We start from the raw sequence: 26,999 nt of genomic DNA, 5'->3' as shown, positions 1-26,999 counted from the left end.
ATATAGTCTGTTCTCATTATTCTCTCTAGTTATGTTCCAGAGTACTCTCAATGAACATCGAATTAGCAAATACTGAGAGCCAGATACTACCAGGACAAGTACAGGGTTAGGTTTCTATGATCCTTTGTTCACAATATTTTTGCCAACCTATCAGTATGTAACCTTGTTTCATGTGTGTTCCTATTTAAAGCTGCCTTATTTAGTAAGTATCACTGATTCATTTACATTGAACTCATGGCCAATAGCACTGTAAATCAGGCCCGATCAAAGCTTTTCTGATACTATATCACTCCTCTTAAGGTACATCACAACCTTCTTGTGCTTAGGAATACTAAACAGTTCATTTTAAACAGGGAAGTCACCAGCAAAAACACAAAAATGCAAAAACATGGCATTAAATATACCACAAAAAGGACACTTGTTTACAGTATGAGATCTGAAACATAGTGTTTCATAGTGTCATTTTGTTTGACATCAGCTGGGAACATGTGCATTAAGCAACTCAAATTTTTCACCATTCTGTGCTCATCCACAAAAGGCCAGGAAAGCACTGTGAGCAATTGATTTTGGAGTTAAAAATAAATTTCAGCAAGTAGGCGAACTTGCAAATACGGAAGCTGCAAATACTGAGAATCACCTATACCAGTTTATCTGATCATTAAATCAGTTTTTAAAAGTAGTTTTACAGTACCTTAGAACCTGCCCTGATTTTTAGTCAAATGTTGTAGCTTATAGTTTCAGTGGGCATTTTCAGTAGTTTTATCAGAAGTCACGTTTCATATCTTATAATTGAAGTCCCAAAGTATGCTATACGAAAGGTGAGTTGAGGATGTGAGGCAAAATCAACAGATATCTATCATCATAACTTGGAGCTGGAAAAAATTTTAAACCTTCATGGAGGTCCTGAGATTTGAGATGAATACTAAAGAATCGTGTGCAGGGTAACTCTATCAGGCTACCTGTATTTTGAGGGTCTGGGCCTCAGACCAAAAAGACAGAAATGGACAGGAATTCAGATAATATGGTCAGAGGACAGAGTTTGAAAACTGACACTGGAGTGTGTACTTAAAGGAGCAAGAGCTCCACCTGGAAAGGCAGACTGGGCACAGGCAGTGGAGAGCTGTATTTGCTAACTGAAGAAACTTGGCCTCTATCTTCTACAAAGCAAAGCTATTGTCTTTTGAGGGATTGCATAAAAGCTGCATTTTTTAAAAATAAATTTATTTATTTTTGGCTGCATTGGGTCTTCGTTGCTGCACGCGGGCTTTCTCTAGTTGCGGCGAGCGGGGGCTACTCTTTGTTGCGGTGCACAGCCTTGTCATTGCGGTGGCTTCTCTTTGTTGCAGAGCATGGGCTCTAGGCGCGTGGGCTTCAGTAGTTGTGGCTTGTGGGCTCAGTTGTTGTGGCTTGTGGGCTCTAGAGCGCAGGCTCAGTAGTTGTGGCGCACGGGCTTCATTGCTCCACAGCATGTGGGATCTTCCCGGACCAGGGCTGGAACCCATGTCCCCTGCCTTGGCAGGCGGATTCTTAACCACTGTGTCACCAGGGAAGCCCAAAAAGCTGCATTTTAGTGACATATAGTTGATAGAGCTTTTACCTGCCTGAAAGTATCGATGTCATTTCACCAAATGATATTCCTCCGTGTACAGTTTGGTCTAAGTTGCTACCATGGGAGTGCGAGTGCACATTCTTGACTAGGGAGAGGTGGTGGCTTTTTTGAGCTGAAGTCCGTGGGTACCAAAAGTTCCTACCTAATTAAGCTCTTGGCAATCTCCATTTCTATGCATAGTAAAACGGGTTTCCCAAAAAGTCATTGTGTATGCCCTCTCGTGTCTATGACAGATATCAGAAATGTCATGTAATTTAAGTGGAATTTACAAGAGAAGAAGGTGGCCTTTAATTCTTTAACAGTGTGATAACCCTGTAAAAATAATTAACATAAGATTTGGGGCACAGAGCTAGTGGCACCGGCTTAAGTTACAAGTTTTCGTGTGCAGGCTTTTTTCTCTTTGTTTTTTTTTGGGGGGGTTGGGGGGTGGTTCGCGGGCCTCTCACTGTTGTGGCCTCTCCCGTTGCGGAGCACAGGCTCCGGACGCGCAGGCTCAGCAGCCATGGCTCATGGGCCCAGCCGCTCCGCGGCATGTGGGATCTTCCCTGTCCGGGGCACAAACCCGTGTCCCCTGCATCGGCAGGCGGACTCCCAACCACTGCGCCACCAGGGAAGCCCTTCTCTTTGTTTTTTAATAGAAGTAAGGGGGAAATGCCAGTACTAATTCCAGTTTCATTTCTTACAAATGGTAGTGACTGCAATTTATAAAAATGTTACAGGTTTTATTCCCTTTTGTAACAGATGAGAATATTTTGAATTTTAGTCTCTACTTTCTTACCACTTTAATAAAAGACAATTAGAATAAATTGCAGTTAAAGATAATTGCAAAAGATTCTTATATTTATGGATATGTGTATATTTGGCATTTTCTGTATCAAATACACATTTTATATACTGTTACATCTAAGCATCAGGAAAAGATTGAGGGGGGACTTCTTATTAAGAGGAGCTTCTCCTCTGAAAAGGGATGTCTTTTACAGTGCTACTTACTGAAGCCTGTATTGTAAATCGTAAGACACTGAGCACATACAAGGTCACCCACTTACTGCTGCTTTGGTAACATTAGAAACCAGTTTTCAGTAACCTTTGTAACATGTACTGTGTTTCTGCCAAGCAACCTTTAATTATAAAAGAATCTTACTTGATTTTCTGATTCTAATTTTTTCTCCCTAAATTTAAAAACTGCTTGCTACATTTTTAGTTTTTAAAAGTATAATTAAGTTTTGAAGTTTCTGGCCATTTCAGTTTTGCTGCTATACTTTATTAACATCTTTTAAGAATGCTTCATTTTGACCACTCCTGGGATCTGAAAGTTATTTTGGTGGCAGTCTTTTCCTTGTAATCCTGAGAGTATCCAAATTTGGGAAATTTAAATTTTCTAGATCTATAATTTTATTATAGAAACACAAAAATCCAGTTTCCTATATATTGTTCAAGGCCCTAGGCCTTTTGTCAAATTATTTTAATGTATTGATGGCATAGTAAATGGAAAAATCATAAACTGATGCTGACTTTTTAAGTAGCTGGATAGAGACCTATTTTCCTCTTCCATCCTGTCTCATCTTTTCTTCGGGAGACCACTCTGTATGGATTGAAGATTTGAGGTGTGTGGGTGGGACCTAGGTGGGAACAAATTAGGAGACTGTGCCATACTGCAAATGGCAAATGCCCGAAATTTTAAGTTTGTTGTGAGGAAGGGGGAAAAAAGGAAACAGTGAAACAGTGACCCTGACATAGCCCCTTGGCTGACCACAGCCACTGCTCATTTAACCAAGTGGATATCAGCTCAATCGCTTGCCAGTTGTCTCTAGCTTTTCAGTAACTTACTTTGATAACCTAGATTTAGGATTCTGACAGCATGCAATGTATGCCTCTTAATAATCTGCCCTTTATTAACGGTATAACATTGTATGTTCAGCATAGTGGTTAAGAGAGTGGCATCTGGAGTGGTCTACCTCATCTGGGATCCAGATACAGATATTTTCTAGTTGTGTCGCTTTCTTTGGGAAAATTACCTAACCTTTCTGAGCCTAAATTTCTTCATCCATAACATGGGGCTAATAATAATGCATGTGCAAGATGAGAAATTTGACGCCACTAGTTGCTATATGACCTTGGGCAGGTAACTTCTCTAAGTGCATTTTCCCTGGCTATTTGGGGATAATAATAGTATCTACCTCATATGTTTGTAGTGAGGATTGAATAAGGTAAGGTTTTTCTAAGGGTTAGAAAGAGCTAATATTTATAAAATACTTAGACCAGTGTTTAGTACATAGTAATTACTCAATTGTATCATTGCTGTTATTTTGCTATGGCTCTGTTTGGTTGACTTGTGTGCTAACAGGATACACTGAAATAGAGTTTAAGAAGTGACTTCATGTTAGAGAAAAGCAAACTTTTATACAATGATGATAAGTAGTGGAAGACTGTTGGGAGTCTGTTTTTCTCTCTTTCGTGTCTAATTTATCCTAGTCCTTTTAAAGTCTGGATTCCCCAAACTAGATACAGTAATAATGTAATATTTAAATGCTAAGTACTATATCACAGTAAAGTAACTTAAAGACTGCTCCATGTTATACCTTACGGGAACATAATTAATAAAACTGTAATTCAGAAAAAATGCTAGCCTGAAATTGATTTATAAAAGTAAATACTTTTTATTAACTGTCCTTTTATAAATTAATTAACCACAAACAGTTGAGTGAGAACATATGCAGTTTCTCTCTCTATAATGTTGGCTTTTTAAATCTATATTACTTGCTGTATTTGGAAGAGCACAGAAATGGAGATCATAAAACCTGGACTTTAGTCATAGTGCCATCACTAAATCCCTCAGGACCTTGCAGAGCTTCAGTCACCTCATCTCTAAATAGGGATAAGAATACTGTTTACCTTCCAAGAATATTATGAAAATAAGACAAATTGCTAATGTGAAAATACTTTGAAAAGGTTATGTATTATCAATATACACAGGATGACAGTACTGGGACTATTGCTACTAACAGTGCATAAAAGAGAGGCAGCATAGAGCACGTGCTGCTAGTTAAGGGCATGGACTCTGTGTAGCTGGAATGCCTAGAAGAGAAACCTGGCTCCACTAATTGCTAGTTACATGACCTTGGACAGGTAACTTCTCTGAGTTTGCATTTTCCTTGTCTGTTTGGGGATAGTAATAGTACCTACCTCATGTGGCAGCGGTGAAGATTGATTAAGGTAAGGAATGTCAAGTTCACTCACATTGCTTGGTCCTTAATACACACCTGCTATTACTGGTTCTCACTAAGATAGTGTTAATTGTTGTTGTTCATCTCTGGTTGTTTGCCATTATATGTCTGAGTTAGAGAATCATGGATATTAGAACTGAAAGAATCCTGAGAAAAGTATCAGGTGCAGCTCCTGCCACCTGCAAGATAAGTGGCTTTATCTGTGAGTCCCAGAAGAGGGAGCTTGGAATTCCAGGGAAGCTAAATGAGTTATCGATGGTCACTCAGTGAGTTGGTGGTAAGACATCTGGAATTTCTCTGGTTGCCCATTTCTGGGAATGGGGGGACAGGGATCTGCTTTGCACTACAATGCTGTGCCTTTCTAAATATGAAAATGCACTATGACCATTTGTTACTAAAATTTCTGTCTTACCACCTTTCCCTAGATGCTATCTAACGTTTGCACTTCATGGCTTCCAGATCTCTTGGGACCTTGGTTAGACAGTATTTTCTACTGTTCTTTAGTATCTTTCTTGGTCCTGTTCTGTTGTCTTTACTTTGAGGTTCCCAAAAGAGCCATACTCTATATCAAAAGACCTCTGCACACGCTACCTTTTCTCCCTTGACCTCACTCCCTCTTTTCTTTACCTTTCCAGCTTTTAGCATTGATGTCATCTCCTCCAGGAACACTTCCCCGACACCTCTCTCTACCTAAAGGTCCTTCCACATTCTCCCATGGCAGCGTGAACCACAGAATATTATAACTGCCCATCTCCTTGCATGTCTCTTATAGTGGGCTATAGAAGCTTCATGAAAACAGAATCTGTGTCTATCTAACTTCTCATTGTGACCCTAAGTACATAGCACGTTTCCTATCTCCTATAGCTCCTGGTTAAGAATTCGGTCAGCCTTCCTTCCTTGCTCAGGACTTTCTGGATCCACCTCAGAACATTTTGGGGCATCTCCTTCTCTTGGTTTTGCTAATAACATTTTTCTCTTACTGCCTTTTTTTTTTTTTTACATATTTATTGGAGTATAATTGCTTTAAAATGGTGTGTTAGTTTCTGCTTTATAACAAAGTGAATCAGTTATACATATACATATGTTCCCATATCTCTTCCTTCTTGTGTCTCCCTCCCTATCCCACCCCTCCAGGTGGTCACAAAGCACCGAGCTGACCTCCCTGTGCTATGCGGCTGCTTCCCACTAGCTATCTACCTTACGTTTGGTAGTGTATGTATGTCCATGCCTCTCTCTCGCTTTGTCACAGCTTTTCCAACTTCTCCTAAAAATTGATTCTTCAAATGTGTATGCATAGTAAATGTTACTGATCTGTCATCAAAATGCAGAGGAGCACAGAACTCAGTAAAGAAGCTCCTCAGCAAGAGGTCTGAGAATCTAGATTCCAGTTCTCAAAGAGCTACCACCTTGGTGGCCTTGGACAATTGACCCTCTGAGCCTGTTTCTTTATTCTTTTTTTCTTTTTTTGGCTGTGGTGGGTCTTGGTTGCTGCGTGCCGGTTTTCTCTAGTTGCAGCAAGTGGGGGCTACTCTTTGTTGCGGTGCGAGGGCTTCTCATGTGGTGGCTTCCCTTGTTGCAGAGCACGGGCTCTAGGTGTGCAGGCTGCAGTAGTTGTGGCACGTGGGCTCAGTAGTTGTGGCTTGCAGGCTCTAGAGCACAGGCTCAGTAGTTGTGGCGCATGGACTTAGTTGCTCCATGGCACGTGGGATCTTCGTGGACCAGGGCCTGAACCCATGTCCCCTGCATTGGCAGGAGGATTCTTAACCACTGCACCACCAGGGAAGCCCTGTTTCTTTATTCTTAAAGTGAGGATAGTAGTAGAGCTCATTCTGAAAGATGTCACCAAGATGAAAATAATCAAGATAATTCCTGTGCTGCATTTGGCACAGTGCCTAACACATATTAAGTGAAAATTAACAATAATTAATTGTAGATTAAATTAGCAAATTAACAGATTAAATGAGGTAACCAAAAGGAAAGAAATTCTGTTAGAACATGTTTCAGAGCCTTTTTTTCTGTGAAACACCTGCAAGGCACCTCTTTGTTATTCATACTGTTTTGACTGTGGCTGTCCTGGATTCCTGTGGAAGGTCTGAGAGACCAATTTGTCATTTTGAACGTGGCGTCAGTAGAAGAGCTTATGACTCATCAATCATGTCATCCTGGACAAGCATCAAATGGGTGTGAGCCAGGACATGATGTGCTGAAAGACATTCACTTCTCCTCTTTTCCTTCTCTGTGTTTTCTTTGCCACAAAACTCTAGTCATGTCAAGCCCAAACGTTCCATAGTAAGAACATTTCAGCTCAGTTCATAATAAAAATTGAGGGCGTTTGTGTATATTATCTGTTGTAAATTGAATAATGCTATATTCAGTCATAATTTTTTTCAAATAGGTTTTTTCTTTCCCAAGGATTCTACTTTAATAATGAAAGAATAATAATTCTCTAAGAATATTTAAGAGCAGGTTTATATTAAGTATTTAATGTCCTTTCACTTTCAACTTTCTAGTTGTAAAGCAAAATAACTGTATTAATACTAAAGGATATGAAGCATATGTCCTGTTAAAAGAGTTTTGGCAGTTAGAAGACTTGTCTTCTGGCGTTGAAAAGGCATGTTCCTTAGGGCAGCTGTGAACAGTATATACAGATGTCCCTGAAAAGACCAATGGTGGATGTAGTTCTTTGTACTTTTGTACAGATTGGCATTCTGGTTGCTGAGTGATTGACTTCTGTTTTCAATTCTTCTGTTCAAACTCACTATTGTTCTAATGACTTTGCTTAAGTAGAGCACCTCCTTTTACTATAAGCCATCAGAGCACTTACCTTTAATTTTTTAAAGTACTCAAATGAGAACCTCATAAATTAAAGAACAACTATAATTCGGAGTCAACACATCCAACCAAGCCTTTGGCAAAAGGAACTTTCCTTTGATTTGCTTTCCTTTAACATTCTGCTGTCAATTTTTGCTGATTTTTTTCTTTGGAGCAATGACTTGTTTAATATATTTCAGGCTTTTGACTAAACCAAGTAATATAGGTTAATATTTTGAAACTACAAGAGCTTAGAAAACATCTGAAAGAAGAGTTTTGCATACGCCCACAGATTGAAAAGTTGTTTCATTTTTAATGGATGAGCTGCCTTCATTATGTATACTTAATGGCTGGCACTCAAAAATATTTGGTAAATGAATGATACCATCTTTCAAAATATTTAACCCTCCCAGAAGGCAGAACCAATGTTTGGATCTTCTAAATGTTTGCATTTCCATGTAAATTTTGAGAGTCGGCTTGTCAGTTTCTACACACACACACAAAAAGCCTGCTGAGATTATGATTGGTATTGCATTCAGTTTATAAATCAATATGGTGAGAACCCACATAACTAACAATTTATATCCTTCCATTTAGTTAGATCTTCTTTAGTTTCTTTCAACAATGTTTTCTAATTTTCCCTTAGAGCTCTTACCTTTTTTTCCCATTTATTCCTATGTTTTGTGTGTATATATATGTATTTGTTTTGCTGTACTCATAAGTGACATTAATTTTAAATTTCATTTTTGAATTGTTTGTTGCAATATATAGAAAGAGGGTTGATGTTTGTATATTGTGCTCTGTCACCTTACTAAATGTATTGATTTATTCCAATTTCTTTTTAGCCAGTATTTCTTTGAATATCTTTCTGCTTCGTTCTCACTGTCTTCCACTTCTGAGACTTCATTTACATGTGTGTTAGGCCATCTGATATCGTCTCTCTCAGGTCCCTTAAGTACTATTAATTTTTCATCAAGTCTTTTTTACCTCTCTGTTCTTCAGACCATATGAAAATTCCATGGATATTGCGTATGTAACAGTTCACTTAATCCTCCTGTTTTTTGTAAGGTACCTCTGCCCTCAGCTCTGTCTGGAATCCTTCATTCCAGAGCCCTTTTATTTTGCTCTTTACAGAGAAAGGCCTTCAATCTTCTGTCTAGGAGGGGATAGATAGGGTGAAAGGAAGGATGATAACTTCTAGTTTCAAAAACTGGGATCAAAATAACAGAGGAATCCACCTTGGAGGAAACAGAAAATATGCAGAGAGAAGGGACTTTCCAAAAACATATCATCTATATGCTCAGAGATAAGAAAAATATTGCATTCATCAAATAAGAGTAAGGGGCTTTAAAAAAGGGAAGACGTTTTGGAGAATAAAAGCAAACTCTTGGAAATTAAAAAGGTGACAGCACAGATGCAAAGCTCAGTAGAAGGATAGGGATATTAACCCAGAAATAAGAGCAAAGAGACAAAGAAATGGAAAATAGGAGAGAAAATGAGAGGACCAAAGAGTTCCAGAAAGAGAAAATGTAGACAACAAAAGGAAAGAAATCATCAGGGATTGGAATAGGAGATGTAATATAGGGATTAAGTTATTTGTGCCTTTCCCTATTTATTTTACTTAGAGTTTAAAAAAGAATTTACTATAGAACAAAGCATACATAAGAATAAACAAAACACACGTATATACAATTTATTGAATAATTATAAAGCTAGCACTTGTGTCAGTATCATGCAGGAAAAGAAAAAGAACATTGCCAGTACCCTGGAAGCCTGCAGTGTGACCTTCCCAGATTACAGTCCCATTTTGCTCCCCCATCCCTAGAGGTAACCACTATCCTGACACTTATAATTATTTTCTTGCTTTCCTTACTACCTATACATACACCCTTAAACAATATCTTAGTTTGCATCTTTTTGAACTTTAATAATAGAATAATATGACACGTATTATTTTGTGTCTAGTTTCTTTCTCTCTACATTACATAATTCATCCATGTTACTATATTTAACTGTAGTTCACTGCTGTTTAGAATTGTACCACTGTTTATATATCCATTCCATTATTATGAACATTTGAGTAGTTTCTAGTTTTGGTTTATTAACAAAAAATGCTGCTGTCAGCATTGGTATACATTTTACTGTATATGCACATTAATGTCTTCATGAATATTAATTTCTTGGTGTATGTCAGGTGGTGCAGTTGCTGGATCATAGGATCTTCTTGTCTTCATCTTTACTGGGTAATGCCAAACTGCCTTTAAAAGTGATGTACCATTTAAACTCAGTTCCTTCTTATTGTTAAATGTTTAATTTTTGGCAATCTGGTGTGTATGTATAATGGTATTTTATAGTGGTTCTAATTTACATTTCCCTGATTACTAACAAGGCTGATAAAATTTTGGAATTCCTATTTTATAAAGTATCTGTGTAAGTTTTTTGTCCATTTTTTCTAGCAGGTTTTCTATCCTTTATTTGAAACGTAAATTTGTAAATATTCTCAGAGGACAAGTGGCTAGGGTGCTTTTCCTTAGATTTTAGCCTAAATCCTGTATCATTTTGTCAGCTCACGAGTGCTTTTAAGGTGATTTTTCAAAAAATTTTTTATCCAGCATTTTGTTTTTGTCAGGCAAGTTGGCCGCATAACCTGGCCTCCCATTTCTAACAAAGAAAGCTGTAAATGCTCAACAGACTTGGAACCAATCTTCCTGATTTTGACCCGACCTTTAACCCAAGTTTCTGAGCTTTTTGGAAGTTCTGTCATACTAATTAGCTTGCTTCTTAGCTTTCCCCACTGGTAACTTAACAGATCCCAGGACACTCAATCCAATATAAAATATTGCTGGTATTATCTCTTCTCTTTCCCCCCCCCCCAGCGCTATTGTGGTATAATTGACAAAAAAAATCACTTCTCTTATCTTTATTCTTAGAGGTTTATGCCTTTTAAAACAAATGTCATTACTCTCATTTTACTGGGCTCCAGAGGGAGCTGAAATAAAAGCTTGCGTTAAAAATATCACCTTTAACCAGAACTATAGATGGCTGGTCATTTTATTTTCAAGCTCACAGACGCTTCAAACAATAATATGGCTAAAAGAAGTATTAAGTGAGCAACAGTACGGGCTCTGATCATCATAGACTGTACCATCAGACTTGAAATATTTTTAAACTGATTTAAAGTTAGGGCTTTATAGATACATCCTCAGTGGACTAAGTGTTGAAATAATGTCTGAAACATTCTTATAAATCAAGAGAAGACAAATACGCCAGTAGAGAACTAGGCAGTGATCATCGCTTGACAGCTCACCAGATTTGTTTTCTATTTGGAGTGGATGCAGGGACATGCATGTGCCTGCTTTCCTGGAACCAAGGGGAGGGTAGGCAGTTTAACACCATGTGTGAAAAGCCCTAAATTATCCATTGGCTTTCCTTGACCTTCTAGGTATTTAACTTAAGTATATAACCAAAGATGTTTGGAAAGGTTTATGCAGTGGTATTTATAATAGTGAAAAAACAAAAACAAAGAATGACCAATAATGAGGGACTGGCGAAGTTAAAACTTTGCCACCATCAGAGAATCATGTAGTAAAAGGTTATCTATTGACATATAGGACGTTTTCTCAAAATGCTAAGTAACGAACAACAAATGAACCATGTCTCACATATAAAACGCTGAGCCATCTATAGTATTATCCCCAAAATAAATAAGATGAAGGATTTGTATAGAAGTGTTTGCTGGGTTTTCTCTGACAAAAGTAAGATGGCATTTTTTTTCTAATTTAAACTTTTTGGTGTTTTCCAAATTTCTTAACTAAATATTATTTTTATAATTTTAAAAAGTATCTTCCAGTTTAGCTTTATTTGGCAAATTACTTTTTTAATGTATCTACTTGTATATTTCTAAATGAATGTAAAGCAATAATCTTGGAGTAGATTATGGATTAGATATAAAGAAATAAACTAGGAAAAAATAGTTTGGGCTTTTTATGGACATAGTAACAAGTTTTCCTCAGTGTGGGGATCATAGTTGTATTGAGTTTATTCAGTTTCCCTTTCCCACATGAATGAAAAATGGGGCAAGTCCACACCTAGAACCGCCTTAGCAAGTAACACTCTACTGCACATGATGCTTGCACGGAGAAAAGCAATTTTCTATTCCAAATGAGACCTTCAAGCCCACAAATAGAGTCAACGAGTCATTTCAGCTACCCACTGCAGTGGCAAGAAAAGTGTGAGTCTTTCACGTTCTCTACCGTAAAACTGTTTCTCATTCTTTTCAGGCTTACACTACATTTCAGAAATAAAAATTTTCCTTTATATTACTCTTTTTGGGAACTATGAGAAACATTGAAATTTCAAACAGGGATGTCAGATCTGCACTGGTATTCAGCACGTTCTGTTTCCTGCATACAGAACTAACTGCTTACATAAGAACTCAATTTTAAAACACTCTCCAATGGCTGACTGTTCACGTTCTTATTCTTTTAACGAAGGGATGTGGTTTAGTTAAAAACAATTTTTGTAATACTTTTGATAAAGTGTTTAAGATAAGTTTGTGAGACTACAGCGTTGATTTTGTTTTTAAATCTTATGCAAATTATTTTAGAAAAAGAATTACTATTATTTGATCATAATTGCATATCAAATTCAGAGCTTGTAGACTGCAGGTTTCCCACTGCAACAGTAGCTCCCATTTATCTGTTGTCAAAAAAGTGCTGCTCGTGCCCTTGAAATTTTTATACTCCTAGGAATATCCCCAAAACTTTTTAAAGCAAAAATCATGTCATCACTTGCTTTCAGAGTTTCTTTCCCATTCCCATATGGTTTCTGAAATGTTAGCAGACACCATTTTAGAAGAAACAAGTTACTTGTCTAATATTCTAAATTGAACTGCAGTAATCTACAGAAAAATTAAAGCTTGCTTGTTCTTTATTAAGTTCAGCAAAGTGAAACTATATGATAGCTTATGTTGCTTATCACTGTTATTTATGAAATTTTATTGAGAAAATCTGTACATAGATAAACATATTGAAGTCATAGTACATTATATTTTCAGTGTGTTTTGACTGATATTTAATTATATAATTTAGCAAAGGAATTTTAGAACAATTCACATGTGTTTTCAAAATGTAGTCACCCTTTTTTATCTATGTCTGGAGAATGCACGGTAAATAGATAATAAATGAGTATTGGTGAAAAGTAGTAATTCTAGATCTATGGTAACTGTTACTTTGGGTATCACTTGACCTTAGTTTCTCTGAAATAGGAGCTCTTAACATCCTATTATCACTATAATGTTGTACTAATTTAATCTACCATATAGTTAGCCAGAAGTCTGTTATTACTGTATGTGCTAAAAATTTAAAAAGCAGTAGACTTTTCAAATAAACTGAAAATACATCTAAATAATTTTTTTTAATTTGAATTCTGATTCAGATTTAGACTTTGCCTCTCAGTATTATTTTTTATTTTATATTGGAGTATAGTTGATTAACAATGTGTCAGTTTTGGGTGTACAGCAAAGTGATTCAGTTTTATATATATATATAATATATATATATTATATATATATATATATATATATATGTATCTGTTCTTTTTCAAACTCTTTTCCCATTTGGGTTATTACAGAGTATTCAGCAGAGTTCCCTGTGCTATACAGTAGGTCCTTGTTGTTAATCTGTTTTAAATATAGCAGTGTGCACGTCAATCCCAAACTCCTAATCTATCCCCGCTGCCCCCAACCATAAGTTCATTCTCTAAGTATGTGAGTCTGTTTTGTAAATAAGTTCATTTATATCTGTTTTTTTAGATTCCACATATAAGTGATGTCATATTTGTCTTTCTCTGACTTACTTCACTTAGTATGATAATCTCTAGGTCCGTCCATGTTGCTGCACATGGCATTGTTTCATTCTTTTTAATAGTGGAATATTATGACATTGTATATATGTTCCACATCTTCTTTATCCATTCCTCTGTCAGTGGACATTTAGGTGGCTTCCATGTCTTGGCTATTGTAAATAGTGCTGCAATGAACATTAGGGTGCCTGTATCCTTTTGAACCATGTTTTTCTCTGGATATATGCCCAGGAGTGGGATTGCAGGGTCATATGGTAGCTCTATTTTTAGTTTTTTAAGGAACTTCCACACTGTTCTCCATAGTGGCTGCACCAGTTTACTTTCCCACCAACATTGTAGGAGGGATCCCTTCTCTCCACACCCTCTTCAGCATTTATTGTTTGTGGACTTTTTGATGATAGCCATTTTGACTGGTGTGAGGTGATACCTCATTGTAGTTTTGATTTGCATTTCTCTAATAATTAATGATGTTGAGCATCTTTTCATGTGCCTCTTGGCCATCTGTATGTCTTCTTTGGAGAAATGTGTATTTAGGTCTTCTACCCATTTTTCAATTGGAATGTTTGGTTTTTTGATATTGAGCCTCATGAGCTGTTTGTAAATTTTGGAGATTAATCCCGTGTCGGTCACATCGTTTTCAAGTATTTTCTCTCATTCTGTGGGTTGTCTTTTCATTTTGTTTATGGCTGTGCAAAAGCTTTTGATTTTAATTAGGGCCCATTTGTTTGTTTTTGTTATTTCCATTACTCTAGGAAATGGATCGAAAAACATCTTGGTGCAATTTATGTCAAAGACTGTTCTGCCTATGTTTCCCTCTAAGAGTTTTAGAGTATCCAGTCTTACATTTAGGTCTTTAATCCATTTTGAGTTTATTTTTGCATATGGTGTTAAAGAGTGTTCTAGTTTCAATCTTTTACATGTAGCTGTCCAGTTTTCCCAGCACCACTTATTGAAGAGACTGTCTTTTCTCCATTGTATAGTCTTGCCTCCTTTGTCGTAGATCGATTGACCATAGGTGCCTGGGTTTATTTCTGGGCTTTCTATCTTGTACCATTGATCTATATTTCTGTTTTTGTGCCAGTACCATACTGTTTTGGTGACTGTCGCTTTGTAGTATAGTCTGAAGTCAGGGTGCCTGATTCCTCCAGCTCTGTTTTTCTTTCTCTAGATTGCTTTGGCTATTCAGGGTCTCTCGTGTCTCCACACAAATTTTTAAGGTTTTTTTGTTCTAGTTCTGTGAAAAATGCCATTGGTAATTTGATAGGGATTGTACTGAATCTGTAGATTGCCTTGGGTAGTATGGTCATTTTGACAATATTAATTCGTCCAGGTTAAGACCATGTTGTATCTCCGTCTGTGTCATCTTTGATTTCTTTCATCAGTGTATTATGGTTTTCCAAGTATGGGGCTTTTGCCTTCTTAGGTAGGTTTTATTCCGAGGTATTTTATTCTTTTCGATGTGATGGTAAATGGGATAGTTTCTTGAATTTCTCTTTCTGATCTTTCATTGTTAGTGTATAGAAATGCAGCAGATTTCTGTGTATTGATTTTGTATAAAGGGTCCTGGGACTAGTTCTCTAACTAGTTGAGCTTTAATTTCTAAGTTCTGAGTTTCAATTTATGCTTCTATACAATGGGATTAGTAACATCTGCTTTCAGGATATTAATGAGGATTACAGAGTATATCAGGTGCCTAAGACGTAAGAAGTGCTAAATGGTAGCTGTTATTTATATAGTCCAGTTGAATATATAATTCTACTACCCTAGCACCTTTTTTAAATTAAATAACTACAGTGTTGGTTTTTTTTTGGCTCTATCAGTCTTCTTGACATCAGTGGACATGTTAATTTATGTCCATGATTTTCTTCTAGTCAATAGATGTAAATATTCCATCTATAAAACTGGTAGTGTGGCTAGACAGCTCCTTTCTAGTTAAGGCTGTATCCTATTAAATGTTATGAATTTTTCAAACTAATACAGAAATTATTCACATCATTGTATATCCCCAGCTGGATACTTTGGTGGAGCAGTATAGTTCATAAAAATTAAATGCATTTCAAAAAATTCTAAGGTCTAATATGGTAGTCAGGCATAACTGCTTCAAAGCTCCTCTAAGGGCAAAAATGGTGTTTTGAATATGCAAAACACTTCTATTTCTATTTTTGTATTTTTGATACGAGGTCTCTGTGTTATTAACTCATAATTTAATGGCTCATGTGACATTGTCTTAATAATGTAGAATGTGAATATGCTAATTTAAGACTTAAGTCAGTATAACAAGAATCTAAAGGAAAAATGGAAGTGACTAGGATACTTTTGTATCTTTTTAATTATAGATAATTTCTACTTCATTGTGATAACAAGGATAGTCAGAAGGAAAAACAAATTATTTTTGATGTTTACCTTTACCTCAGGACTATCTACTTGATGACTCACACACTCTTTTAAAAACTCTGTCAAGCTGAACAGATATTACCCTGCGGGTCCCTGCCAGATAACACAGTGATGAGGGTAAGGAGCCTGGATTTTGGAATCAGACAGTGCTGAATTCAAATCCAGATTGTGCTAATGCGACTTTGGCCAAACACCTGGCTTAATTTCTGTATTCTCATTTGTAAAATGGACTAGTGGTAAGGATTATTTGAGATAATACATTTATTAAAGTCCTTAGCCATGGATCCTGGTTTGTAGAACTAAAAGTCAACCAATTGGTGTCCAATACGATTATTACTATGATGGGAGTGTTTTGTTCCACCTACCTGAAAACCTTCCCAGTCTTAAATTTTTCATCTAACTGCCTGCATTGCAGATGTCCCTAGAAGAGGAAGGAAGAAAGGAATAAGTAACCTTTACATCATTCCAGAGACTAATTTCTTATTCCTTTCTTCCTTCCTCTTCTAGGGACAAGTTCACCAATGTTCTCACTGTATATAAATACTTTAAATTATTCCTTTAAATTGTTTCAGTGGATATCTAAGAATCAGGGTGTGAAGTGAGAGCATCATCATCAAAACCTGAGGGAAATGCATATCAGTAAGGAAGTTCTCATACTAATGTAAGAATCTAATTTAGAATCAAGTCTTGGCTTTTGACTGAAGGTGGGAGTATGTGGCTTTAGACCAAGTTCAGGTTGGTTTTGAGGGTTTTGTTCTTTCCTTTATACTAAAATAAAAATGAATGTAGACACAGCTGTTCTGCATTTTGTTTGATTTTATAAACATCTTAGTAGGAATTGTGCTAATTGTACAGTATGAGATATACATTAGTTTGACTAAATTTTCAAATGATACACAGACTGTCGCACAATTATAAGGCAATTGTTTTTACCTATTTGACCTGCTCTGGCAATCCTTATTTGGCCAGAAATCTTTTGCAGATCATGTTTGGAAGCAGGCACAGGGAATTTGCTTCCTTTTGCTGTGTATCACTGAGACATCAAACCACAGCCCTCAAAGTAGAAGGCAATTCATCCCTCAATTTGAAGACCTAGATCCACCTCATCTTCTCAGTTTTGCCACTTCATTGTAGGGAGGGAGGTGGAATACTGGTTGAGAACGCTGATTTTGGTGTCAGAAAGCTAGGCATTTGAATCCTGACTTTGCTAGTTACTGTGTCACTGTAGGCAAGTCAGCTTCTCTAAATCTGCTTCCTCATCTGTAAAACACTGAAAACAGTACCCACCTCGTACGTTTGTGGAGAGTATTAAAGGGGATAATGTATATAAAGAAAGAGCTTGCAGAGTGGCTCCTAGTAGTAGTGAGGTGATAGATGTTTATGAGATTGTACCCATAATACAGTTAACATGTTAGCTGCCTCAAATTCTTTTGCAGAGTATAAAAAGATGTAACATATAAGTAAGCTAAATAAAATAACATATACTGGACACTGTAACAAGATGCTGGTGATATAAGAGGCCTAAGACATGGACCCTACCTAAAAGGAATTATTGATGGAAATATAATCAAAAGATACCATGTGTAAAGTGCTACATGGCAGTGTTTAAGGGAGTCTAGAGGTTGTCTTGGATCAGAAAGGCCACGGCAGACACTCCAGGCTGGAAGAAGAGATCTTAGGACAAGCTTTGAGGGAAATGAGGCACTTAGTAGTCCCTTCATAAATACTTGTAGAGGGACTTCCCTGGTGGTCCAGTGGATGGGACTCTGCGCTCCCAATGCAGGGGCCCTGGGTTTGATCTGTGGTCAGGGAACTAGATCCCTCATGCCGCAACTAAAAGAGATCCCGCACATGATGAGGAGGATCCCATGTGCCACAACTAAGACCCGGCGCAGCCAAATAAATAAATAAAATAAATATTAAATAAAAAATAAATATTTATGGAATATAGGATCCCTAAGGTGATAAAGAAACCAAATGGTTCGTGTAGAGGAGTGGGAAGACATATAATTGGAGAAAGAAAGAGGAACCAGATTGTGGACCATGTTGGGCTTGTACTGCTTATTACACGGAAGAGCCTCGGAGATTTTTAATTATGATGAGAAAAATGAGTTTTAGCGTTGTAGGGGACATAATGGAAAGGGAGGCAGCCAGAGCCAGGAGGACTACTTAGTATAAACCAGTGCAGTGGTTAAGGCAGGAGGTGAGGGAAGACATGCATTAAGATGGAGGCAGAGTGGACTGAAAGGGAAAGGTACATCATAGGGAATGATAAATAGGATGTGGAAAAGGGTTGGAATTGGCAACTAAGTACTAAGGGTTACTAAGTATAGTGAGAGGAAGTCAGGTCTCTCTGAGAACAGAGTAAGATATTTAGAAATACGTGGTGGTTGTAGTTGAGGTGGAAAAGCACAGCGTTTTTTTCTTGTCAAGCATTTCACAGCAGTTATATTACAAATTACAGTAAACGATCAAAATTCCAGAATCCAAAAATTAAATACTTTCCTTCAAACTAATGTAAAATGAAATAAAACACAAACCATCAACCTAACACTATCCTAAATTAAAGTACAAACCCAAAACAGACCACAGTTGGTGAAATCTACAAAGTAGACACACATGACTAAAACCAAAGAGGACTCCCGAAGTCCAAATAACTGCACGTACAAAATACAAAAGATGCAGGTCAAGCCCCAATTAAAGCTTATAGTGGAATTACAAATAATTACGATAACCACAGCATTCAGCTATGGGGCTTGACTCCTAAGTTACCTACTGAGTAGCACTGTAGGAAGACAAGGTATTACCACCCCACTCCCTAAAAATAAAACCCAAGTAAAACTACAAATACATTGGTATATGAGAAAAAACAAGTCATGAAAGGACATTCTTAAAAATTAATCACAAGTGAGATTCAAGCTCAAAAATTTTGTTCTTGCCTTATTTGAAGATGTCACATTCATAATTCTGCATGTACTAAATCATAGTTATTCTTGTGTGCTCTTAAGAAGCAAGAAAGCATCAGATAGAACAAAATCAGGTCTTCATTCTAGAAATAACCATGTAATGAAAAAAAGTTTTTTCCTCACTGTGCTTGCTACTTACTCTTGGTCTTAGTGTTCTGTTACTAGAACATCATTACACCTCCTTTCATTGAAACTCATGTCCCTCAGTTCAGGCCTGAGCAAATGGAACTGAAAACATGAAACAAGATTTCATCTCTTAGGAACTAAGTTACCCAGCACAGTCACTGGACTGAGGACTGATCCTTCCAGAGAGAAAGAAACACAGAGGAAAACACGTTAGATTAGACTTTAAGAAAGGAGCATATAGATAGGGTGACCATATTCTCTCTTCATATAAATAAAAATACAGGTCCAAAGAAGTCTTTCACAGACCCAAGTATATTCTTGCCTACTTCCTACCCCTACCTTGGGAAATAGTGACAGCTTCTTTGGAGTTTATTGATTCAACTCCTTCATTTTACAGACAGGGAAACTAAGTGCAGAGATGTTAAATGACAGGCCATTGGTGTCTCAGAGATCTAAAAAAAGACATCTCCTCCAACAGTCATCCTTTACTGAAAATGTTCCTGGACACTACAGTACAGCTTTACAGTACAGGCTTTGTTGCTCTAACCTCCTCCCTAAGATGAGTGAGTATAAATGATGCATAGTTTGAGGAAACTGTCTTAGTAGGCACCTAAAGTTAAAACCAATAGAAACCTCTCTCAACAAATGCAAAGCAAAGAGATTAATCAGTCTTTTTTTTTTTTGGCTTGCTAAATAAGATAAAATGCACTCTGCTAAAACCATTTAACAGAAGTATTGTGAAAGCCTTCCCCCAGAGTATTTTTCTATTTGATTTGAAAACTATTCCATAGCTTATTATCAAACAAATCAGTAATCCTTTAGCTAATGCAGGGATAAATGGGCAGTCAGAAAATATAATCACCTGGTGTGTGCAGCTGAGTATTTACATTTTTCCTAATGAACAAAGATAAGAAAAGTGCAGGTGACTTTAATGTGTAAAAATCACCTCTTAGTGCTAGTGCTAGAGGGAAAAATAAAAGCAAATTACTAACTCAAGCTAATCACTAAACTTGTATAGTCCCTGGCCTCAGCTCTGTTTTGAATCACTTTTTGGACTTGTCTTGAATCAAAGAATATTTACAGCTACCTCAGTAGGGCAGTTGCTCCATTTTAAAAGATAGTTTAGAAGGTTTTACAATAAGTTTCTGGTCCTTGTTGAATTTTCTTTTTTTTTTTTCCTCAGTTTATGTTGCTTAAAGATTTATAGCAAGGATTTCTTAACCTCAGCACTGTTGACATTGAAGCTGGATAATTATTTGTTGTGGAAGACTGTCTGCTGTGCATTGTGGGAGGCTTAGCAGCACCCTAGCCTCTTCTCACTAGATACCAGTGGCATTTCCCGAGTTGTGACAACCAAAAATGTCTCCAGAGGTAGCCAGATGTCCCCTGGGGAGTAAAACTGCTCCTGATTGAGAACCACTGCTTTATGGTATTAGGACAAAAACTGGTAAGCCAGTGAGAACATACCTATTCCATTTGTAGTTGGTAAAAATTAATCGAGTTGTAGCAGCTTTATTTCCAGGATTTTTTCCCATGTTAATATTTGCTGTCTGAGATGATATCAGTTTTGCTTTTTTCCAAAATGAATTTCTTGCATTTCATTGAAAAATTGTTGATTAAATTCACTTAAATTGAAGGCTAAGCCAACCACACCATTTGGGTTTATCGTAGTTTATCGTCTCTCTTCCTTCCTCCGTGGGGGAAAGCCTCTCACTTAGTAAGCAATACTGTATCATTTTGCCAAGTACATTACAGTCCCCATTTAGAAATAAGGCAATTGAGATTTAGAGACATTAAAAGGTCACGAAGCTACTACACTGCAGTTAGGTTATGAATTCTAGCATGTCTGACTTAAAGTCCTCACTATCCTCTTCAACAGCAGTTCTCAACATGTGATCTATGGACCCCTGGGAGTCCCCATTCCTTTCAAAACTATTTTCATGATAATACATAGTCTTTATTTGCGTTTTTCACTCTGTTGACATTTGCACTGATGGTACCAAAACCAATGATGAGTAAAACTGCTGGTGTCTTAGGGTGCAGTAGTCATTGTATTTAACTGCAGTATACTCACAGTTAAAGAAGAAAGCAAGCCAGTTCCACTTAAAGATACCTTTGAGGAAGCAATATACTAATTCACTTAAATCTCCACCCTTTAATATATGTGTCTTCTTAATATCCATTTTGTGTAAAGCACTTATGCTGCATATAGTATTTGGTGGTTGTCTCAAACAGTCTTACATGTGCTTTTCTTTAAGTTGAGAGTTGAACAAACTACTTTTTTCATGGTATAGAATGGATAAACTACGGGTTTTCAGCCTTGGGAATTTGGCAAATGTTTTCTCAGAAATGACTGAAGTCAGCTTATCACTTCAAGGAAGACAAGTGACAGTACCTGTTGCCAATCAATAAAAATTAGAGTTTCCCAAACAAAATGCAGAATTTTGGAAACCTTGTATCTACCACTGTGAGCTTGACAAATACAACTCTTACATTGTATAATGAACTGTGTCAACATTTGGAAGATCTGCATAACTTAGTGAGCCAGTATTTTCCAAATGACTAATGCATGATAGTTCAACATCATGCATGGGTAAAAGATCCATTCAAAGTACAAGACAGACCAGTGGATTTTAATGTAACACAGGTACAAAAAAGCGCACTAATAGGGTTTTAGATTCCTCATTGCAACACTAACGTTTACGAAACTAAACTGTCGATTTTTGGTGCAGAATCAAGAAAGAATATCTACAATTACCTGAACTTAAGTTTCTGGAGGACCATTAACCTTCCCCTGTCTCACAGAGAACATTCTTCAAAGCACTTCTCATTCCTTGGGATCCTCCAGAAAGGAAGGAGAAGTTGGGGGAAGGGAGAAAAAAGAAGTTAATGCCTGAGGGTTAAGGAGAAACATATTGTTTGATGATCACCAAGTGTGTGCCACTACTTTATGTAACTCAAATATATAATCTACACAGAAGGTCCTAAAATGGTACTAATAAGGAAAAAGAGTCAAGGGTTTATCAGCCAGCCACTGTCACACAGTTGTTAAAGCACTGGAGCTAGGATGTAAGTCCAGATTTGTCTATATATATAGCGGAATCACTTCCTAGTAGTACTACCATGACACTGAAGCAGCCAAAAATATTCTGCTACTCCTACCTAGATGAAAGTTTCTAGGTCCACTGTCATTTCAGTAACACATTTTCATGTATGATATGACCTCTGTATCATCCTCACAGTGCCTGGCATACAGATACCAGGAATCATGTGCTGAAAGGGTGTAATTTACCTGCACGTTTTACATGTTTCTTAAGGTGTGTGTAACTTCCATCCATCCGTGATCCTCCTTTCATCAACTGCCTTTCTTGCAAGAAAATTAAATAGAAAAACCTGCTTTATACGTATCTTTTCTCTAATGTAAACTCAGTAGCCTCAGGAATAACGATGTCCAGCACTCTTTCCATTTTGAGTGGGAGACAGCATTCAAGTATTCACCTGAAACAACACATTTTGTTATTTCCACTCTTCACTTAAAAGAAAGTTCTCTGGATACAGTCAGTTCATAATAGAACCTCTTAGCATCTCCAGAATGTTTGTTTGACACAGCTGTAAACACACACTGAGCAAAAGACCGGGACAATTCAGCTTTTCTGTTCAAAAGCGGGTGTAGGGCTTCCCTGGTGGCGCAATGGTTGAGAGTCCGCCTGCCGATGCAGGGGACACGGGTTCGTGCTCCCACATGCCGCGGGGCGGCTGGGCCCGTGAGCCATGGCCGCTGAGCCTGCGCGTCCGGAGCCTGTGCTCCGCAACGGGAGAGGCCACAACAGTGAGAGGCCCGTGTACCGCCAAAAAAAAAGGGGGGGGGGCGTGTAATATGCAGTCTTATTATGGTGTGTGCTTTTTCTTTCTTGTTGTCACGTGTCCTTATTAAAAGATGATGATTCTGTATGGTTTTCCTTTGAGTTCTAACCATTTTGTTGAACCCCCGCCCTTTTAGCAGTATCATAGGGTCACAGTTGCAATTGAATAACATTTTGTGTTCTTTCATTTCTCCCAATGGGGTTCACTGTAGGCCATCATGGTGCTCATATTTGTGTGACAAAAACTGATTTTTTTTCATTGATGTCAGTGGTACACTTAGCAGCTTTCCATGTATTTAGTTTTTATCTGATGTAGCCTAGAATGACTGCCAGAAGGGATGCCGAAGGCCTGACTTAAGTTCCAGATTCTTAGTTGCAGTTTGATCAGTCCATTTGTTCATGTAGTTTTTTTTTTTCTTTTTTTTTTTATGTCTGCATTGGGTCTTCATTGCTGCGCGCGGGCTATCTCTAGTTGCGGCGAGCAGGGGCTACTTTTCATTGCAGTGCACAGGCTTCTCATTGCGGTGGCTTCTCTTGTTGCAGAGCACAGGCTCTAGGTGCATGGGCTTCAGTAGTTGTGGCTCACGGGCTCTAGAGTGCAGGCTCAGCAGTTGTGGCGCGTGGGCTTAGTTGCTCCGCGGCTTGTGAGATCTTCTCGGACCAGGGCTCAAACCTGTGTCCCCTGCATTGGCAGGAGGACTCAACCACTGTGCCACCAGGGAAGCCCTGTTCATTTAGTTTTAACTTTCTCTTTTGTTTGCCATCTCTAGCTCACAGTTGAGTGGCCTGAACGTGTTTTGCATGTGCTCTAATTATAACTGAGAATTTGGGAATACTGTCCTAGATTTTAGACTTAATACTACTTACATAATACTTATATCAGGCTTTCTCATAAAATCTTGTTTTCCTGAAAGAGAAAAGAATGAACATTTATCAGGTGCCTGCTGGAGGGAGGGAGGAACTATGTGCTAGACTTTCTGTGTGTTCTCTTGTTTTCACAACACACACACAGGTGATGTCCTTCGAGTTTACTTGTGAGAAAACAGAGGTTCAAAGTAGTAGATACCTATCCAAGGTCACATAAGCTTTGAAATGGTAGAACTGGGATCTGAAACATGTCAGTTTGACCACAAACAGGCTCCCTGATCAACCTCCAACAACTGCGTGACCTCATCTAGAGGTGATGGCATCCTTTTCACAGGGTTGTTGAGAGGACAGATGAGATTCTATTCATGAAAGTGTTTTAATACTATAAAATACTACCAAAGTACTGTTTAAACATTTTTAATATGTATTTCTGTGTGTGTGTGTGTGTGTGTGTGTGTGTGTATATATATATATATATAATTAGTTGAGGAAACATTGTAGAGTTAACCTTTCAAATCAATAAATATTGCACTTATTTTCCATAAACTAAATATACAAACAACTGGATGGTCCCTAAAAATAGATGTCAGATGACAGAGATTGGCTGAGCAGGAATAGGAGCATCTTCAGAACAGAAGCCAAGGAATTTTTTGCTTCCCTAACACATTGCTCTGTTCACTCACTCCAAGACCTTCCTACTTCTCTGTAAAACTCTGGCCCAGAGCAGCTCTGCTACATTAGTCACAAGTTTCCATTAATCAAGGATGGTTCGTGCCAGACCTACAGCAGAGTCATTTCAGGTTATTCTCTTCCATTGTAGGCTTTCAATATGCACTCAGTACACTCTCCCAAATCTAGCAGGGGATCAATGCCTTGTGATGCAGAAGCATCCAGAAATTCTCCTTGACAGTGTTCAGAGAACAATATGAAACCCTGGGGCCTATTCCCAGAACTGGAGTGGTGGGAATGCTGTCAGTCGCTAAGCCTCTAGATAAACATAGGGTTGGCTAGCTTCGTTTGAGGACAGAATTCAGGGGGAGCTTTGGAGTTTATCGACCTAATTATTTAAAGTGACATTTACAAAACAAATTGTCATTCTACAATTAACTTTAAAACTTTTTAAATATTTATTTATTTAAAATGTTTGGCTGTGTTGGGTCTTCGTTGCTGGGCGGGGGCTACTCTTCGTTGCGGTGCACGGGCTTCGCATTGCGGTGGCTTCTCGTTGCAGAGCACGGGCTCTAGGCGCGCAGGCTTCAGTAGTTGGGTTCATGGGCTCTAGAGCACAGGCTCAGTAGTTGTGGCGCACGGGCTTAGTTGCTCCACGGCATGTGGGATCTTCCTGGACCAGGGCTCAAACCTGTGTCCCCTGCATTGGCAGGCAGATGCTTAACCACTATGCCAGCAGGGAAGTCCAACTTTTAACTTTTATTCCAAAAATAGAATAACAAAAAGATGTTACTTAATAAATACAATTTCTAACCATGTTAATTACCCAAACAATTTCTTAAGTCAGTTTGCTCTGTGATTTAGTTTAAGCATATTTGTAATTGAGATTTAATAATAATTTATTATTTATGAATAATTTATCCCTAAATGCCATCTCTTTTAGAGAATAGGCAGATAAAGAAAATCTCAGGGAGAGATTTCTTATATAGGTGATGAACAATACCCTTTTAATGTGTAAAGTTCCAAAATCAACAGAGTGCTACCATCCATATGTTTGAAGAACACATGACCAGAGAAGGAATTAGCAGTCTCTAGAAACTATTTTCAGGGACTCTTCTTAGTTACACAAGGTTAGCAAGGTTAGGAACTCTTTTGAGTTATACAGTACACAATACAGTTTTGGTTCTAAAGTTAGCATGTAAGATGAACATTCGTTAGAAATATACAACATTGGAAACCACTGTATCATCTATAATGAAGGTTTTATAGTTAATCTTTCCTCTAGCATTAAAGGGATCACTGTTTCGTTGGTTTATAAAAATATATCTTTATAAGCAAATGTGGCAAAATGTTGAGAATTGGTGAGTATAAGTAAAGACTATACATCCATTGCACAATACTTTCAACTTTTGAGTGTCTGAAAATTCTCAAAACAACAAGTTAGAAAAGGAATATTTATCTTTTGTGGTGAGAAATCTACAAAATGAAAACAAGACCTAGCAGGAGAAGCAGATTCCCATTTTCCATCTTTTTCTCCAGGGCATATGTACACAGAGTGGGGAGGGCAGCATAGTCCTTACTGTTGAAAGCCCAGTGCTGGAAAAAAGTCTTACTTGCTGCAAGCCAGACTAGAAAGTTGTAGGAGGTAATGTTTCTGCACCATTCTCTTCTAAGTCATAAAAAACTGTCATTTCAGCTAGGATGACATTGGAAATGAGAGATGCTGGACCAAACTTTAATACAGTCATACCTCAGAGATACTGCTGGTTTGGTTCCAGACCACAGCAAGAAAGAAAATGTTGCAATAAAGCAAGTCACTTTCCAGTGCATATAAAAGTTATGTTTACACTATACTATAGTCTGTTAAGTGTGCAGTGTGTCTGAAAAACAATGTATATACCTTAATTTTAAAATACTTTGTTGGGCATATACCCAGAGAAAACCATAATTCAGAAAGACACATGCACCCCAATGTTCATTGCAGCACCATTTACAATAGCCAGGTCACGGAAGCAACCTAAATGCCCATCGACAGACGAATGGATAAAGAAGATGTGGTACATGTATACAATGGAATATTACTCAGCCATAAAAAGGAACAAAATTGGGTCATTTGTAGAGATGTGGATGGATCTAGAGACTGTCATACAGAGTGAACTAAGAAAGAGAAAAATATCGTATATTAATGCATATATGTGGAACCTAGAAAAATGGTACAGATGAACCGGTTTGCAGGGCTGAAATAGAGACACAGATGTAGAGAACAAACCTATGGGCACCAAGGGGGGAAAGTGGTGGGGGGGGTGGTGTGATGAACTGGGAGATTGGGATTGACATGTATACACTAATATGGATAAAATAGATAACTAATAAGAATGTGCTGTTATAAAAAATAAAATAAAATTCAAAAATTAAAAAAAAATACTTTGTTGCTAAAAAACACTAACCATCTGACAATTTTGCAGCATGTGTTAAGTGCAATAAAGTGAAGCACAATAGAACAAATTATGTGTATATTGTAAGAAATTTTAACTCAAGCAGAGGAATGGGTAGAATTGTAATGAGACTTGAATGAAATTAGAAAGATCCCTGTACAATATCTTAAAAT

At 37.5% G+C, this 26,999-nt stretch overlaps 1 protein-coding gene and 1 long non-coding RNA gene across 11 annotated transcripts in view; one reads left to right on the top strand and one right to left on the bottom strand.

The window, feature by feature from the left end:
- The window catches only part of NR3C1 (nuclear receptor subfamily 3 group C member 1), a 465,790-nt gene that overhangs the window by 404,920 nt on the left and 33,871 nt on the right, over positions 1-26,999 (top strand). The gene's annotated exons all lie outside the window — the stretch shown is intronic.
- The window catches only part of LOC137221825 (uncharacterized), a 56,982-nt gene continuing 54,874 nt past the window's right edge, over positions 24,892-26,999 (bottom strand). The window contains exon 3 of the long non-coding RNA XR_010942155.1: positions 24,892-25,147. This is a non-coding gene — a long non-coding RNA (uncharacterized lncRNA). The remainder of the gene's footprint in view (positions 25,148-26,999) is intronic.

This window comes from Pseudorca crassidens, chromosome 3, assembly GCF_039906515.1.
Source record: "Pseudorca crassidens isolate mPseCra1 chromosome 3, mPseCra1.hap1, whole genome shotgun sequence".
NCBI lineage: Eukaryota > Metazoa > Chordata > Mammalia > Artiodactyla > Delphinidae > Pseudorca > Pseudorca crassidens.
Note: the sequence above shows the minus strand (reverse complement) of the source record. Positions and strands in the feature narration are given on the sequence as shown.